General features: G+C 38.4%; 1 long non-coding RNA gene across 8 annotated transcripts in view; it reads left to right on the forward strand.

Annotated features, from left to right (window-relative positions):
• Nucleotides 1–19,298, forward strand: part of LOC106557702 — a 130,446-nt gene that overhangs the window by 17,447 nt on the left and 93,701 nt on the right. For all 8 annotated transcript variants that reach the window (XR_005377591.1, XR_005377594.1, XR_005377595.1 and 5 more), the window contains exon 2: nt 2,622–2,739. This is a non-coding gene — a long non-coding RNA (uncharacterized LOC106557702). The remainder of the gene's footprint in view (nt 1–2,621; nt 2,740–19,298) is intronic.

A 19,298-nucleotide genomic window follows, 5' to 3' on the forward strand; every position in this document is an offset into this window, starting at 1 on the left:
TTCCACTACAGAATGAGAAAACTGATGTCATAGCCAAATCTTTCAAATCTTATTTTTGCTTTTCTCATTTGACTTAATAGTTTTTCTTCTTTCTCTCTAGAATCAATATTTCTCCTCTCCCTAAATCTCTCTGTCTTTGTGTGTCTCTCCTTGCTGCCTTCAGGTCTCTGTAGTTAAAATTCAAGTGGAAGACAAGTGACTCAGCAAGCTGGATGTTAATCTCAGTGGTTTATTTTTTCTTAAAGGAGAAAAAAAATGATCTTAGCATATCTACAAAGAGGGGAATGAAAATTTTAAGCCTCTTGTAGGAAGAGTATCTTAGATATCCACAGCCTATATAGCATTTTTTTCTTCAACCAGATGGAAAAAGAGGCCCTACCTCGCAGCAGAACTTAAATAAGCCTCTATATACCATTTACACTCACACAAACAAGTTGTTTTTCCTTCCTATGTTTAATGTCTATAGGAAGTCAGGGCTAGGATTGACTTTATGAAACTTGATCCCTTGCCTCTCACTCTTGACCTGCACACATATAGCTTTTCTATTTTTATTCACAGAAACAAAAGGCTCAGAACTCATCACTTCCATTTTGAGCCATATGGCCTGGATTTGGGTGATGTACTGATCACAATAGGCTAGATTATATTGCAGTAACAAACATCCTCATGTTTATAATGGCTTAACATAGTAATAGTTTATTCTTTTACTTGCTACTTGTCCAGTACAAATTACAGGGCCTTTTTTCATCATAATCACTAATGGATTTCTGCTGATAGAAACTCCAGTATGGGCTTCTGTGTCAACATGGGGAGAAAGGAGGAATCAGCCAAGCACAGGAACTTAAATTCTAGCACTGGAAGAGACATACATCATTCCTGCTCATATTTAACTGTGCAAACCAAGTCATCTGGTTTGTCTTATTTTAGACGGTGGTGAAGTGAAGTCTCTCATATTCCTAGAGAAGTAGAGCTAGAATTTTTATGAACAGCCTTAATAACTAGCCCAGATGGCCTCTCTGATGATCAGATAGGATTCTTGTCTCTCTTGGACCAATAATGGAATAGGTTCCTGGCCAATTCACTATCCTTTTGGGTGGACTAACTTCTCTTGGAAATAAAAATGATGCCATATCTTATTATACAGCTTACAGGTTAACATATACAAGGAGTATAAGTATTTCAGTTCTTTGAATATTGTAATATAGAATTTTATTTTTAAATTGATATGTACTTGGCGATCATACTCTTAAAAATAGGCAAAGTTCTTCTTTAGTTCATACTTACTTCTATTGTTATCTGAAAAGGGTCTCCTATTGCTTGTTCTTTCTCTCTGGAAGATGTCAGGAGATATTAGATTTGTGGTTTTATTTAATCTTTAGTCTATAATGCTGGCTGAGCTCCAGGCAGTTAAAACTCCATTCATATTAGAGATACAAAATTTAGCTTTCCAAAGTGGACTGACCCTTCAAATATGTAAAATTTATTTTAAGAAGCTGCATGTATATGTCTAAATGTTAGCAAAATGCATGTCCTCTTTTGATACCCTAAAAAGAGTTTTTCATATTTTCTAACAAATAGGGGTGATATAACTTGATGAAGAAGGCTGGACACACTATATAGAAGGATTTTCTAGAGCATTTCTGTCCAGTAGAACTTTCTGTGATGCCAGAAAATATTCTATAGCTGCATCGTCCAATGGAGTAGCCACTAGCCACATGTGCCTATTCAGCACTTGACATGTGCTTAATGTGACTGAGCAACTGCATTTTAAATTTTGTTTAAGTTTAATTAATTCAAATTTAAATCTTAATAGCTACATGTGGCCAGTGACTACTGTATTGTAGAGTATATTTCTAGAAGTTGGGCTTTCGATAAATGTTTATTATTGTTCAATTAAAAACATCCCCATTAAAATGCATTCTTAACTTGAAATAAAAGAAGCTCATGTGTGCATCCCTGGCCTGTATGCTGAAAACCTGAGACTTCCACAGGGATGTTATCTAATTCTGGGGTATGGGCATCTTGGGATTCTAGCAACCTGCCCTTCCCATACAGACACAAAAATCAAACCTTATAGATCACCCCTCATCAAAATAGATATTTGGGAATGAGTGCTGACCACCAGCATCCGGACAAAGCAGTTGGGGATATCTTCTTTTTTCTGATTTTCCCAGGATCTCCAATCCTTAATAGATACCATCCACTACACTTAGCCGTGAGGGTATAGAGAGGAAATACACAAGATCCCTCTTTCAGGTAGTGCCAGCAACTAGTGAGACACAGACATAAAAAGCATTAATTCATGATAAAACATAGTAGTAATATGAGGGGCTTGTTGAATACAGAGCAAGCAGTGACACATTGGAATATTCAAAGTGAGATTAATATTACCCTTAGTTACTTGGAATTCAGATAAAGAAATATTTCCAAAAATGTTTATGGCGGAGACTGGCCCAGTATTCTCTAATACTGTTAGTTCTTTCTGGTCTTATAGGCTACATTACCCAGCCCCACTTACATTTAGTCTGAGGCCACGTGACAAGATTTGGACAATGCATCTGCCCAAATTGACGTGTCTCCGATAATACCCCCAGTATAATTCTTTTTGTATTCTCTTATAGAAACTGTGAAAGCCAAATACAGAGGATGGTAGCACCATAAAGTGAATGGAGTTGGGCTCTTGAAACATTGCATGGAGGAGACACCAGGAAAGCATCATGAATCCAACTGGACCATTATGTGAGAAATAAGCTTTTATGGTGTTAAGCCACTATAATTTGGGGACTGTTATAACATCAATTATTCTTACCAATATATTGGCTTCAATTAGGATATCAAATATAATCACAAAATTTTGGAACTTAGCTCTCAGTCTACTTAATCTCTTCATTTCCCAGAAGAAGAAATGAAGTGACTTGCCTAACTGTATACAGCCATTTTGGGGATATAACAAGAGTAGAATCCAGTCTTTCACTTCTTAGGCAAAGGCTGTTCCACCAGGCCAAACTTGCTTCCATTAGTGTATGCGCACTTTTCAGCACCCTTGTATGACTACCAGTGAAACAGAAACACACAGGTTTAATTTTATGGAAAATAAAAGTTGTCTCTATCAAGAAAGGAACATTGAGATTTAGCAAAAGTGATTTATTTTGATATTAGCGTATTTGTTTTTCAAGTACTGAATTTAAAACATGGCTGGATATATTTATAAGGACAATTTTGGGTTTATTATCAGAACAGTACCTTATTATATTGTTTTGTTTTGCTTTACTATGCCTGGTATTTAAGTTTACCCATTGCCAGGAGGTAAGAGGTTGAAATTCTTTGAGTAAAACATGGGTTCATCAATTTCTGAGAAATATAGTTTGTAACCTTGTGACCTTCAATGTCATGAAATTGAACTCTGAGTTTCCTAGTCCATGTACTAAATCTATGACACCTATACTTTCTAGGATAAAGTGGAACAAAAAAAAAAACCACAGGATAATTGAATGGCGGTGACAGATACTGTTGCTTGCATCATCAATTTCCATTCTCCCCTTCTATCACAGATACCAAATCTTGATGCATTTGTGTGGCAACAAGCCAAGCCACACAGGTGATGAATGGTGATGGATGCAGACCAGATGTGTCAGTCTTGATCTCCTTAGCAAATGACGTCTAGAAGTAGGAGTAGAACCAAACTATGGCCAATGAAATATAACTAAAAATCTGCTGGAGGCTTTTGGGAAATGTTTTGCTTTCTGCTGCTAAGAAAGAGGTCCTGGGATGCCTGGGTGTCTCAGCGGTTGAGCGTCTGCCTTTGGCTCAGGGTGTGATCCCTGTCCAGGGATCGAGTTCCACATTGGGCTCCCTGTGAGGAGCCTGCTTCTCCCTCTGGCTATGTCTTAGCCTCTCTCTCTCTGTGTCTCTCATAGATAAATAAATAAAATCTTTAAAAAAAATTTTTTTTTTTAAAGAAAGAGGTCCTGAGGAAAGGCCATTATTGTCTGCCCTTTCTTTCTTACATCTGGATTTGTTTTCATGAGGACATGACTCTGGGAGCTGCAGCTACAATCCAAGGGTGGGAAACAACTAATTGTGAATTGGGGCATTTTTCCCCCTATCCCTTTACAACACTCCCTTCTGACAAGTGCACACAAATCTATCTGATATTGTTATGGAAGGGATTGTATTAAATTCATTTATTCAACTAATATTTACTGGATGCCTGTTGTGGGACAGAAATTATGGTAAGCACTGATGATATTAAATGAACAAAGTAAACGCAATATTCAGCTCTCATGGAGTTCTAATCTGGTAGAGAAGACAGGCAAAGAGAGAAAGGAAGGGAGAAAGGAAGGAGGAAAGAAATAAAATAAAAGAAAAGGAGGAAGAAAAAGAAAATATACTAAGAAAGAAAATATACTATGAATAAGAATTTGTAATAATTTCAATGAGCTGGACTAGATGGGCTGGTGGAAGAAAACAAGTGGAGCAGGAATACCACTTGAAAGCGTCCATGGGGATCCCTGGGTGGCGCAGTGGTTTGGCGCCTGCCTTTGGCCCAGGGCGCGATCCTGGAGACCCGGGATCGAATCCCACATCAGGCTCCTGGTGCATGGAGCCTGCTTCTCCCTCTGCCTATGTCTCTGCCTCTCTCTCTCTCTCTCTGTGACTATCATAAATAAATAAAAATTAAAAAAAAAATGGAAAGCGTCCATGGAAGACCTCTAAGAGGTGGTAAGAGTTAGCCTAAGAAGAATGTATTGGAGCCTACCAGATAAAGAACAAGGAGTAAGAGAAGTGGTTTGTACAGACAGAATAGCAAGAATGAAAATCTTAAAAACAAAAAACAAAAAACAAAACAAAAAAAAGAATGAAAGTCTTGAGATGGGAGGAGTTTGGTTGTTCTAGAAGCAAGAAGGCAACTGTGGCTGGGATAAATGTGGCTGGCATAGTGGCAGGAAAATGGCAAGGACTTGGTCATGTAGACTTCCTAGGCTGTGATAAGAAATTTGGTTTTGATTTTAACTGTGGTGGGAAGTCTTTGAAGAGTTTTAAATAGTGGCATGATCTTGTAGGATTTTTAAAGTCAAAACTAGGTTTTGTGTGAAAAGGGGTTGGAGATGTTTAGCGGTAGAGTGGGGAAATCAGATAGGAAGCTACTTCTATAGGCAAGAGATGGAATTAAAGATATCTTCCAGATTTTGTGTTTAAGATCTGGTTGTAGAGTAGAGTTACTTTCCAAGAGAAAAAGATTCAAAAGAGGAGGTTTTATAACTGGGGATGAAAATCAACAGTTTAGTGTAGACTTGTTTTTGGTTTTGTTTTGTTTTTGTTTGTTTTTTGTTTTGTTTTGTTTTGTTTTTTAAGATGACTATGGACCATTTATATGGAAACATCAGTCTGGTAGTTGAATGTATGTCTATATATAAGTCTAAACTGGTATATCAGCTAGGTATTGCTGTGTAACAAACCACTCCAAAAGTCAGCGGCTTAAACAATAACTATTTGTCATGTTACATTTCTTCAGGTTGGCAAATTACCTTGGGTTAAGGTGAGAGTTTTATTTGCTTTTGTCTGGGTTCCCTAATGTATAGGTAGTCGGCTCTGTGTTGGCTAGGTGGTTTGCTGCTGGGGTTTGGCTGATTGTCGGTTGGTGTAATGATCTCTGTGTTTTTTTAGTCTTTAGTGGGGTGCCTTGGGCTAGAAAAAGGGTTCCAAGAGTAAATAGAACCTTAAGTTTGCAATTGATACACCAGCCTTAAGTTTCCAATTGGTATACCATCACTTCCCTAGTATTCTATTTACCAAAAAAAGGTACAAAGCCAGCTCAAGTTCAGCAGGTGGAGAAATAGACTCTGCCTCATGATGGGAGCAGTTGTAAGGTCACATTGCAAAGGTATGGCTAGCAAGAGACCATTAATTGGGGCCACCAATGCCATTCATTGATGATATTATGGGTTATAATTTGAGAGTCTTCAGCACATAGATATTAGTTAAAAAACATGGGAACAGGGGATCCCTGGGTGGCGCAGTGGTTTAGCACCTGCCTTTGGCCCAGGGCGCGATCCTGGAGACCCGGGATCGAATCCCACGTGGGGCTCCCTGCATGGAGCCTGCTTCTCCCTCTGCCTATGTCTCTGCCTCTTTCTCTCTCTCTCTCACTCTCTCTCTCTGTGTGTGTGACTATCATGAATAAATAAATAAAATATTTAAAAAAAAAAAACATGGGAACAATGGAGCTCAGTTAGAGTGAAAGAGTAGATAAAGAAGAGTCTTAAGAAATACCATTTGAGGGCAGCCCGGGTGGCTCAGCAGTTTAGGGCTGCCTTCAGTCCAGGGCGTGATTCTGGAGACCCGGGATCGAGTCCCTCGTCGGGCTCCCTGCATGGAGCCTGTTTCTCCCTCTGCCTGTCTCTCTCTCTCTCTCTCTCTCTCTCTCTCTGTGTCTCTCATGAATAAATAAATAAAATCTTAAAAAAAAAAAAAAAAAAGAAATACCATTTGACCAGTGAGGTTGGGATCAGCTAAAACACTTAGGTCAGTGATGTAGAAGGTGAATTAAGAAATAAAGCATATAAAGAAAAAATTGGCATGTATTAATGTTTAATAAACTGAGTCTGAATATAGCTCATATTCATTTATTGAAGGTGTCCTCAGTTCAGGCCATTTAGCTAGCTCTGTGGTAGAAAAAATGAGGTGTAGACTATAGTCCTATTGTAGAAATCATATTGGATGTATAATTTAGTTGACAGGAATAGCCTCATGCTTACATAAAGTTAATAACAATGTAGGACAACTATACATGAGTATCTCAAGAGCTCATCACTGAGAATTAGTCCTTTAGCAAGATAAAAGTCAATCCTTTGGCTGGTTACATGGGTGTTTTCAGTTTGTGAAAAGTTCCCCAAATCATATACTTATTTGTGCAATCTTTCATGCATATGTTTACTGCCATAAAAAGTTTCTTTTAGGGATCCCTGGGTGGCGCAGCGGTTTGGCGCCTGCCTTTGGCCCAGGGCACGATCCTGGAGACCTGGGATCGAATCCCACGTGGGGCTCCCGGTGCATGGAGCCTGCTTCTCCCTCTGCCTGTGTCTCTGCGCCTCTCTCTCTGTGACTATCATAAATAAATAAAAAATTAAAAAAAAAAATTAAAAAAAAAAAAAAGTTTCTTTTAAAAAGCTACCTCAGGGACACTTGGGTGGCTCAGTGGTTCAGCACCTGCCTTGGGCTCAGGGCATGATCCTGGAATCCCAGGATCGAGTCCCACATCAGGCTCCCTGCATGGAGCATGCTTCTCCCTCTGCCTGTGTCTCTGCCTCTCTCTCTGTGTCTCTCATGAATAAATAAATAAAATCTTAAAAAAAATAAAAATTAAAATTAAAAAGCTACCTCAATCCTCTTGATTATTAATACTTGATAGTTGTTTATTTTTATTAAAAATACTAAATGTCTTTTCATAAGACCTTACTTTTGTTATGTTTATTTACATATATGTGATATATTCAGGTAGGTCTCAGAGCCAACATTTAGAAAAAGAGGCTTGAAGATAAAAAATAAATAAATTTTTCTCCTTATAAGCAATTCAAAGAAAATGGATTTTAAAAATTTTTATTTAAATAGTTTTGAAAAATGCATTTTGTCTTCTGCCTTAGCTTAAATGAACACCCAAATATAAAAGAAACTTCGTTCTCTACTTCAACATGCATTGCACTTTTAACACACGAGCAAAAGAAATTCAAACAGAGGAGAAATTGCTTTTTGTTATAAATTTATGCTAAGACAACTGAAGAAAAAATTTGGAAGAGTCAGAAAGAAAAGAAGACATTGCAGGAAAAATAAGGGCCAAATCAGATAGGGGCTTGCTTGGAAAACTGGAATGGGGATAAATTGGCTGGGCCAAAAAAGAGAAAGTAGCTTTTAGAAAATTACCTATAGAAATTACCATATCATCTAAAGTTGGTTGGAATGATTTGGGGATGCTGAGGAGGAGGGATGGCAAGACAGCTCAAATCCTCAGAAGATTTGCATCGTGTTCTATGAAAAGATAAAATGGAAGCTGATCTCATAACTAATGCAACTAAAAAATTGTTATTAGCTATATATCCATAGTCTGTGAGTTCTCACATTGTTGTTGGCTGAATTGCAAGGCACTTAGAGATGATGAGATATAAGGATCCTTAATTCATGAGGAAACCAAGCCCGAGAGAGACTAAATAATTTGCCAAAGGCTAACTGAAGAGCTAACAATATAGAAGTAAGGGCCTGTTCTGAGTCAGTCACCTCAAAGTCTAAACAGGCAGGCTTGCTGAGTTCTTGTAGGTAAACCATGCAAAAAATGGACTTTGTAGAAAGATGCAGTTAGTGTAGACTTTTTTCTTTTTTCATATTGGGCAGGGTGTATGACCAGAAGCAGTAGGAATACTAAGGGAAGTGCTTTACAATGGGTACCAATTTCTGTAAGATTGAGGCTGGTAGTTAAAAATAAATGACCACAAATTTTTTGACACTCCTTTTACTGAGAGCTTGGGGGTCAATGTTACTTCTCTTGGATCTGGGTTGGCTTGTGACTGCCACCTGAAGAATGAATTGGGAATGAATTGCCAAGACACCTGCTCAGAGGCAGTTGTTGCCATACAGAATGATGGCATCTTGGGCTAGGGGGTAATGATTCTGGAGATGGAAAAAAAGTAAAGAAGTTTTAAAATACATTTTGGAGGGCATCCTGGTAGCTCAGCAGTTTAGCGCTACCTTCGGCCCAGGGAGTGATCCTGCAGGGATCAAGTCCCATGTCCGGCTCCCTACGTGGAGCTTGCTTCTCCCTCTGCCTGTGTCTCTACCTCTCTCTCTCCCTGTGTCTCTCATGAATAAATAATAAAAATCTTTAAAAATAAAAAATAAAATAAAATACATTTTGGAGGTTGAATTAACTGTACTTGATGACAGAATTGATACCAGAAGGTATGGCTTGAGCATTTAAATAGTGCCAATATCCTAGATGGGAAAAAAACTAGGCATAGAACCCAAAAGTTTTATTTTAGCTATGTTCAATTTGGGATGACCATGAGATTTTTTTGTTCTGTTGGTGGTTGTATGCCAAGTGGGCAATTGTACCTATAAGCCTGGAGCCACAGAAGAGATCAGAGCTAGATATAGAATTTCTCTTATTATACAAAATGAGTTCTTTCTTAAACTATTCTTTTGACATAGCTATATTGGTCTTTCTCCAAAACTGTGAATCTCAATACCCCTCCATGCTTTTTCATACAACACTGGGGTCATTTCCCTCCATCTTTGTTTCTGTACTTATGAAGATTTTCTTTAATCATTTCCTTTTGTGAAGTAAGGCAAAGGCCAACCAGATTTCAGGTTTTTAGTTACAGCATTAAAAAAAAAAAAAAAATCAAGCAAAGTCTCATAGTTTAAATGGCTCCACACCATACATTTGTAATTTCACAGCAGTCCCTAGGAGTTCAAGAGAAATACCAGAGACCCAAAATCTGAGAAAAAGGTGGTGGTCCTCATGAGTTTTGCCTATGAAATTCTGAAACGTAATGTGGCAGATTACATCAATTTTTCAGTCTACAGAAGTCTCACGGGATGGCTGCTTTTCCAGATCTAATAACTCTCCATGGGACTGTAGTGCTGGTTGGGCCTCTGCTCCAAAATCCACAGTGTCCCTCTCTCAGAATTATCCTTATTTTCCCACTAGGTCATTTCTATTCCCTCAAGCTTGTTAGCCTGACCCCATTAAGTCATAGCTTTGGAAAGATACACCTGTTTAACTCCTTTCCTCAGAAATAATTTCCACCATTTCTGCAATCTTTGTAGTTTATCCTTGTCATAGAAAGTCAACATGCTAAAAAGAGTAGAAAAGGATACTTTGCTCCAAGATATACCACATGCATATGTGTATTGATTCCTGCCCTTAGGAATCTAACTGAAGAATGCCACATTCATAACCTAATGAGATAGGTTCTATACAATAAGGGCAGGAAAAGGGCAGTTAGTCAGTGGCGATATTTTTGTTCCTTTAGAAGACTAGGGCAATATTATTATCAGAAGGAAAAGTAGCATTTCACAAATGGTTATGATCACAGACTCTGGGGACTAACCAATCTGAGTATATAATCCTAGCCTCACTCTTGAGTAGCTGTCTGACCTTGAGCACAACCATTTAATATTCCTGTACAATGTTCCTCTCATCTAAATTGTTGCACTTCTAGCTCATTTTTACCCTGTAAATCTTAACTCAGATGTCCTTTCTCGTGGAGTCTCTCTGCCTGCTCTCATTTAAGGAAACAGCCCCCATCTTTGCCTAATTATTCCCTTATTCATTACTGCATATATTTTTTCCTTGTACTCTTGAAAATTATTTGTAATTGTCTCATTTTACAATGTTGGTTTTTATGCTTATTTATGATTCAATCGCTCCTTTATCCCTAGCTTAGAATAGGTGTTCACTTAATTAATGAAATGTCTGACCAAGGCCAAAATAAAAAAAAATCTGGTAAGAAAACTCAATCCAATTATGTGCTATCCTCTGCCAACACTATCCAATAGAAATATACTGCAAGTCATTCATGCAGTTTTAAATTTTCTAGTCACCACATTAAAGAAGTAAAAAGAAACAGATTAAATTAATTGTATAGTATATTCTGTTTACCCAACATATTATTTAAACATATAATCAATGTAAAAATTATTAATGTAAAATTATTAATGAAATAGTTTACATTCTCTTTTTTTGGTGGTAAGTCTTTAAAATTTGGCATTTGACACTTACAGCACATCTTATTCAAGTGTTAAATTTTCATAGGAAATCCTTGATCTGTATTTCAATTTTATAAAATTTGTGGTTGAAAAAGGAGATTCACACACCCAAGTTGCTCCACACATGCATAAACATTTTCCAATACTTGAATCAAGTATCAGATTTTAAATGTAAGTTTAAATAAATTAAAATGAAATAAAATAAAAAATTCAGTTCAGACACATTTCAAGTGCTTAATAGCCACAAATGGGTAGTGGCTACCATATTACAGTTCTAGACACTTTGCCAAATTTTTCTCATCATGTTGTCTTGTGGAAATGTATCTTCACAATCAGATTATCTGATTTCAAAAGGAAGAAGAGAAAGGAACTTGAATACATTAAGTAGAGGCGTTTGCCAGGAACTTTAGCAAGGATTTTCCAAATAACCATTATAATAAGCCTGTGAGGCTGGTTTCATTGTCCCTGTTTTAATACATTCGGAAAATGAAAGCTGACAGAGAGCGAGAACTTGCTACAAGCACACTGCATTCTCCTTTTTCTCCAGGGTTTCCAAATGAGAGGAATAAGCAAAGGGGTACTCACACTCAGCTTTCTGTCCTCTTCCTATGTCTTTCCATGCACTCCACCAAACATCCAAGAGCATGCCCAGCCTTCTTATTTTATTTTATTTTATTTTATTTTATTTTATTTATTTTATTTTATTTTATTTATTTATTTTATTTTTATTTTTTATTTTTTTGAATTTGATATTTTGGAATTTATTCATAGGCTAGACTGTCACAAGGCAGACTTTCTTTTTCCCACTCATTGTAGAGCCTGAGGAAGACTGGTCACAGGTGAGGGCCTATGCCCAAGGAATAAACTCAACTTCCCTCCTCCCTCCTGAAAGGGTGCTTGAAGGTAGTACTCTGCCTTGAAGATAAGGAGAGCATTGCCTACCCCAAAGTCAAAGACTCTCTAGACAGAAATTGAAATCATTGCCCACTGTTCCATGGAAAAGACTCTGGGTTGGGATGGCTTCTGGGGAAGGAGAGACCAAGTGGACTACAAACATTTAAAATCTTCTGCATTCTTTAACTTGGACAACTTTCCTTCTACTCTCTATATTTAAAACAAGTTTGAGGTGCCCAGACATCATCTATGTTTATGTTTTCAGTTTCTCAAAAGGGTTCGGGCAGGGGGTGGGGAAACTTTTTGATGACTTTATATGTCTGAGATTACTAGTTGCCCCCCTCCGTATCCCTTAGCTTTTCATGCCTAGTGATAGAACACTTTATTTTTTAACTGGACACATATCCCTCCCTGGAGAACAAAGACTATATTTCTTAGCATTCCTTATGGCTAGCCATGGTCACTACATTTTGGCCCATGCACTAAAGAGGAAGTGTTGTGTGAGCCTTCCTCCACTGTGCAGGCTAGAACGCAGAGTTGATGACTAGAATTTTCGGAGCTAGGTGGGACCATGAGGTGGAGGCCATATGACAAGGATAATAGAGCAACAGGATAAAGGAGGTTAAGTCTTTGGTATCAGGGAGTGTCAAATTTGCCCTGAATTCTAAATCTAGATTCTTCTTAGGTGAGGGGAATATGAACTTTTATCTTCCTTTTATTTGCATGTTCTGTCAAATGTATCTACACTCAAATCCAATGCTAGCTGAAACATATACACTTTTCAAGTAAAAGATATCAGTGGAAGTGGGACTTTTGTAACTGAAATGTCCCAGTTAATAAGACTAAAAATGGACCAAGCCTTAAATGGGAGATGTAAGGCTCCACTTGGCCTGCTCATTATTAAGATGTATCTAATTTCTAGCCTCCTCACCCATAGTTATTCAGGATGTGATGTACTTCCATTAGGTCCTTAGATTAAATACTAGACCAGAGGATCTCCACACCTTTTTCCAGATTTTTTTCATTTTATAATTTTTTTCCTACTGATATTTCTTGACTTTTTTTTCCCTTTGTTTCTCTCATTTCCTTTTTCCCTTCCAATGTTTCTACACTAGACTTTCTAGTGTTATGCTTTAAAAACATATGGGATTATTTTTCTGGTTAGGGAAGGACAGCATAAGGGTTGGACAAGGAGGATGAAAAGGCTGGCTTTCTGGACTGTAAGAGTGATGCCTGGGTGTTGGCCTTATTACCCCAGCCTTGCTCAATAATGCATGAAAGTCCCATGCAAAAAGTAAATACATAGGAAAAAGACTGGAAAGAAGTATCCACATTGAGAGCAATGGTTACCCCTGAGGAATGAGGTAGAAGCCACACTATAATTTTTCTTCTGTATTTTTGAATTATTTGCTATTTTTTTCCTTAGAATAAGCATTTCTTACCCTATAATTTTAGACCTGGAAATAATGACAGGTTCACAGTCAAGTGGTGGTAGTGATTAGAAGGTCAGAGAAGTCATGAAATGTTCAGCTGTACCTCTGTCCAAAGGCATTCAAGGCCCAAGACCATACTCTGGAAAACCTTTGCTCTTACTGGATCTGCCCTTGTGCCTTCTAGGAAATTTTCTTCTCTTCTTAGTCAATACTAAGGAAGTATTGCTGAGTAAACAGTAGGAGGAACTCTGGGCCAGGCTGGGGCCATCTGTAGACAGAATCTCCATAGATTTCTGCCCAAGTACTTATTCCAGATACTTATGAATAACTCACTTTCATCTAGTTATCACATTGTTTTCTGAGCTTTCTGAACTATCTCAATTCCTCTTATGATAGGCATTTTGCTATTCTTCCTTCCTTCTAAGAACCCAGTTCTCTGTCCAGCTTTGTGATTATTAGCTTGTTATTGAATATTGATTGCATTAATAGACACAGATTTCCATGCCTTTCTTTATCCACGGCATTGGTTAGTGACTTTCCACACTGATTCTGGGCATGGCTATGAGATGTGTTTGTTTGATTGATGAGATAATAGCCATCTTACCGAAAAGTGCATGTGAATCTTTGTTTTCTTTCTTGGACCCTTGTACCACCAAGAGGAACATGCCTGAGCTAGCATGCTGGAGGGATGTGAGAGTTATATGGAGCAGAACCAAATCATCCTGAGTCCACCCTAGACCAGCCAGCTGCAGCCAATCTGGCAGCAGATAGTTGATGTCTGAACAAGCCTTGTCAAAATCAGTCAAGGCTGATCCAGGGTTAAGAACTTCTTAGTAGAATCAGAGGCTGATGAGAGATAACAAATGGTTATTTTATGACACTGTTTTGGGATGGCTTGTTGCATATCAATAGCTAATTGACTCAGTAATACACTTCCTTCCTTACCTGATCCCTCCCATCCCCTTACCACAACCAGCTCTGCCATTTATCATCTATGTGACTATATCAGTTAATTTTTTCAGTATAACAAACCACACCCCAATTTTTGTTTTGCTTAGAACAATAACCATTTATTCATGATTATTCATGAATCTATGGGTCAGATATGGGTTCTGGGGATTTGAGTTGAACTTACTTGATCTTTGTGGCATGCTTATGCATTCTGTGGTGAGCTGGAGGTTTAGCTGGTGCTGGCTGATTTATTATGGTAACAGTGGGATGATTGGGGTCTCTCCATGTGGTCTCTCTGTGGTCACTCATTATCCAACAGGCCAGCTTGAGCTTATTCACAGAATGACTACCGAGCTCCAAGTATATGCAAGAGTGGCAGTCCTAGTGTAAAAACACTATTCAAGCCTCTGCCTATATCATGTTTGCTCTATCCCATTGTCTAAAACAAGTCATATGGCCAAGCCCAGAGTTGGTGTGGAAAGGCACTAACAAAATATGTAGATACAGAGAGGCATGGAAAAAATTAGGGTCACTAGGCAACTGATTCACCATAGTGACGTCACACAATTCCATTGGTTTTTCTAAGCCCCAGTTTCCTCCTCCAAAAAAAAGTAGACAATAATATTACCCTATTAGAAGTTGAATTGTGTCCCACCAACAGATGTAGAAGTTCTAACTCCTGGTACCTGTGATTGGGACCTTATTTGGAAATAGGATCTTTGCAGATGAAATCAAGTTAGGATGAAGTTATCAGGGTGGGCCTTAATCCAAATATAACCATTGTTCTTATAAGAAGAGAAGAACACCATACGAAGATGGAGACGGAGAGAATGCCATGTTAGGATGGAGGTAGGTATTGGCATGATACAGCTGTAAGCTCACAAATGCCAGACTAATAACTACTACTGGGAGCTAGAAAGAGGTGAGGAAAAATCCTACCTAGAAACTCAGAAGGAACATGGTCCTGCCAACACCTTGATTTTGGACTTCTAACTTCCAGAACTGTGAGGCAATACATTTCTGTTGTTTTAAGCCACCTGTTTGTAGTGATTTGTTATGGCAGCCTTGGGAAGATAATACAGAGCCCAAGTCTTCTGGCAAAGCTTTTCATCAAGGGTCAGTGAGAACAGTGGCTGCGGAAGGATGGACTCTCATGGTTATTTGGAGGTAATGTTTGTCCTATTTTACGTTGGGAAGAAGCTCTTCAAGCATATGTTAGGTCATATAGCTCCTGCAGCATCAGAGCTGCCTCAGGTCTCTGGGTTGAGGCCTTGGGGTTTCAAAGGGAGGAAAAGGCCAGCATTGCTTGTCCTGTCAGCTTCCCTCCTGGTTTGTGATCAGCTCCCCAAGCTCCTGACAGACACCTGCCCTAGCCAGTCCTTCAAGCATGGAATGAGGCATGCCTTCATGGAGATATTTCCCTTTGCTGAAGGAGAAGCCCTGCTCTCTGATTGCTGGCCTTGTTCCTAAGTAGCTCTAGCACCGGGAACATTCCAGGAAAACCGAGGCTAAATTTGATCTCCCTTACTTTATTCTGTGTCCTCCATTCAGACTCTTATTATGCAGGGAACTTGGTTCCGTGCATTGCTAGAGGCAGTAGTAGTAGTTTGCAGCCAAACACAGGAAAGAAAAAGCTCCCCTCTTCTGTGGGAAGTCTTGCATCTCTGTAGGCATTTTCTGGGGTTAGGTATAGGAAGGTGCTCCCAGAATGCACCCTGTTGCCTCCTACCACCCTAACACTGCTCATTCTGTTCTCTTTGACTAGAGAGGGCTTTCTACCATGTATACCTGTTGAAATGGTTTTTAAGCTTTGAGAACCTTAAAGCATGGATCAGAATGGAGAGAGCACAGAATTTGAGACAAAAGAACTGAGTTTAAGATTCTTATTTAACACTTACTGTGTCTTTTTGAGCAGGTCACTTAACATCCCTTTCTCAGATATTGCTGTCATCCTTATTATCTGGTGAAGAGAATAATTTTATTCTGAGAATCTACTAAGATAACGGATCTGAAGATCCATTGAGAGTTGTTCAATTTAGTAAGAGAAAAAATTCATTCATTCATTCATTCATTCATTCATCTAACTAATAATTGTTGGAAGTCTAGTTTTCTGCCAGGTTCTCTGGTAGATGTCGGAGATGAAGAAATATATAAATGATGTAACTGAACTCTCTACCCTCATGTTCTTACATTCTAGTGCAGGAAATGGGAAATAAACTAGCAAAGAAATAAATAGGCATAATTACAAATAAGTAGAATTACAAATCATAATAATTTCCAGGAAGGAAGCTAATAAATGGTAAGCTAGAGAATTACTGGGGAAAGTCATTTGGACTGGATGTTAAGCAACATGGACAGAGTTGACATCATCTGAAATTTGAAGGGTCTAATCTTCTTTGCCTGAAGGAAAAATCAGGCAGTCAGTGCGTTGTATGTTTTGTTTGTTTGTTTGGTTTCAGATTTTTTTTCTTTTTGCTATATTTCTATAATACATTCTGAATCTGTTTGTCTTGCTGCCTTGGTACTCTCTACTCATTGGCTTACTGGCATTTATATCTTCGTGAGGATGGCAGATGCTCCCTAGAAAAATGTTGAGTGTCATCATCATAAAGGGGGCTTTGTCTAGTAAACAACAGTTTAAAAAGTTAGCAATTGTTGACAAAGGAGAAAAGGAATTTTAAAATTTCAAACCTTTCCTTTACAAGGTAAGATCAATTGGAGTCTAAACACAGGATTTCACAATAAGCCAGAGGAAGAGAGAATTTAGTGTATATTTAAAGAAAAGTTCCAATGAGAGAGGAGAAGGAAGTTTCTCACTACTAAAAGAGAGAGGAAGGGAGAGACACCGAAGGAGAAGTGGTCATTATGAATGTACTGGTTCCTTTTAGGAGATATAAAAAAAAACTTTTTGTGGGGTGCCTGAGTGGCTCAATCGGTTAAGCATCTGCCTTCAGCTCAAGTCATGATTTTGGGGTCCTGGGATGGAGTGGAAAGGAGGGTGCAGGATCAGGCTCCCTGTTCAGTGAGGAATCTGCTTTTCCATCTGCCACTCTTCCCCACCTCCTTGTGCTCCTCTCTCAAATAAATAAATAAAATATTTTTTAAAAAAACCTTTTGAAATTATGTTTTTAGGAGACATTATTGTTGGAGAACAAACATCCACAATTGCTTGTCTTCTTATTAGTAGAATAAAGACTTTGTTAGGTCCATCTTTACTTCACACTGTCTTTGTGGACTAGGGAAACTGAACTTACCTTCAGTTACAGGGATGGAGCTTTAGTTGAACCAAATTACAGTAATTTCAACTGCCTTCATGGCAATTGGTTCAGAAATGGAGGCTTTCACCAATCAACACAAGCCATTTCTCTGTCCACTCTTACTTGTTTTGAGTTGGTCCAATGAAAAGGAAAAACTTTTTAATACAAGATTACAGAGAAGTGTTCCTCCTCTCTCTTCCATTGGTGATGGAGGAAGCAGGCTCCCAGTATGATTTATAGCCAATTTCTGAGCTGGCAGGAAACCAGTTTTAGAATGAGGTCAACAGTAAGGCTCTCAGAGCAAAGAGATGGAAAGAACCCATATCCCAGTCGATAATGTGATATTCTGAGGTCTTGAACCAAACAACCCTAATGCTAGACTTCCTCTTTTGTGATATAATAAGTTTATTTCTTTCATCTAATTTGAGTCAGGCTTTGTTATTTAGTGCTAAAGGCATATGAAATAATAAAATGGGAGAAATAACCATACTGTTTCGGAGAAGTGCCAGAGTGGGAGAAATTATTTCTCAATTTTAATGAAAGATTATAGGAAAAATTCAAGATTATTAGAAGAGCCCTATGCCAACAAGGAGAGGTAGAAGCAGAAGAGAAAAGGACACATGGCATGACGTGGTTAATCATCAAGCAAGCTTATACCACCTGCTTTAGCCTGAGAATGCTTTGTAAGGCATTCAGAATTCCCTATGTACCCCAGGGAGTGTGAGACAGAAGGGCATGTAAGATAATTGAAGTATCTGCCTTGTGACATGATTCAAAGGGATCCTTGTAGTAAAAGATGTGGTGATTTTGCAGTAGTAGGCAGCAGGGTGGGCCACTCAAGATAAAGGTTGAATGGAAATCATTGCCATGTCCCAGAGGAGGCCACTAAGACCCCAAAATAGAACAATTCATCCAGGGCACATCACAAGTTACACAAGATCCACCAGCATTGGATGCAATAAAATCAGAGTTTTGCCAGGTAAGGAGAGGTATATCCACATTTGAAGTCAATGAGAGTCAGCAGAGAACCACATGTAAGGAAGAATGTCAACATCTACCTATAACAAACCTCATATTAGAAGGGTAGATCAGATTATGAGATTAACTGAGAAAAAAGAGATTCAATTTTAATAAAGCATCTGGAATTAGAAGTACTTAATCATTTACCCAAATGAGACTGTTTAATTCATTATGGTGGATTGCATCATTTGCCCTAATTCTTTGCTCATCCTGTATCCATGTCCTTTGCCATATGACTTCATAACTCCTCTTCCTAACAAGGTGAAGTCCCAGGCAGAGTCTATTTTCACATTCCTGAACCTGGAGTTGGCCACATGACTTGCTTTAATTAACAGAATGAAGCTGAAAGGATATGTCCCAGTTCTATGCTTAGGTCTCAAAAGGTCTACTGTGCTTCCATTTGCTTGTACTTTTGTGTCTGCCACCATCATGAAAACATGCCCAGGCTTAAGAGTTATGTGGAAGAGAGCTGAGTCATCCTGGTTATCTCAGCTGAAGTCATCTTAGATCATCTGACAGCTAGACATCCACAGATGTATTAGCTTTCTACTGCCACTGTAACAAATTACCACAATTTTAGTGGCTTAAAACAGCACACATTTATTTTTATAGATCTGTAAGTCAGAAGCCTAAAATGAGCACACAGAGTTGCATTGCTTGTGGAGGCTATAGAGGAGAACTATCTCCTTGCCTTTTCCAGCTTTTAGAAGCTGCCTATATTTTTTTGACTTGTGAATGCTTCCTCCATCTTCAAAGCTAGCAGCAATGCATCTTCTCTCCTGTATGACTACCTACTGACCTAATGTAAGGACTCTTGTGTTTATATCAGGCCCACTCAGATAATTAAAGATAATCTCTTCATCTCAAGATACTTAATTTGATCATATCTGCAAAGTTCCTCTTGCCATATAAGGTAATATATTCACAGGTGCTGAGGATTAGGACGTGGACAACTTTGGATACCATAATTCTACCGTGCTAG

The sequence above is a fragment of the Canis lupus genome, chromosome 24 (genome assembly GCF_011100685.1).
Source record: "Canis lupus familiaris isolate Mischka breed German Shepherd chromosome 24, alternate assembly UU_Cfam_GSD_1.0, whole genome shotgun sequence".
Classification (NCBI taxonomy): domain Eukaryota; kingdom Metazoa; phylum Chordata; class Mammalia; order Carnivora; family Canidae; genus Canis; species Canis lupus.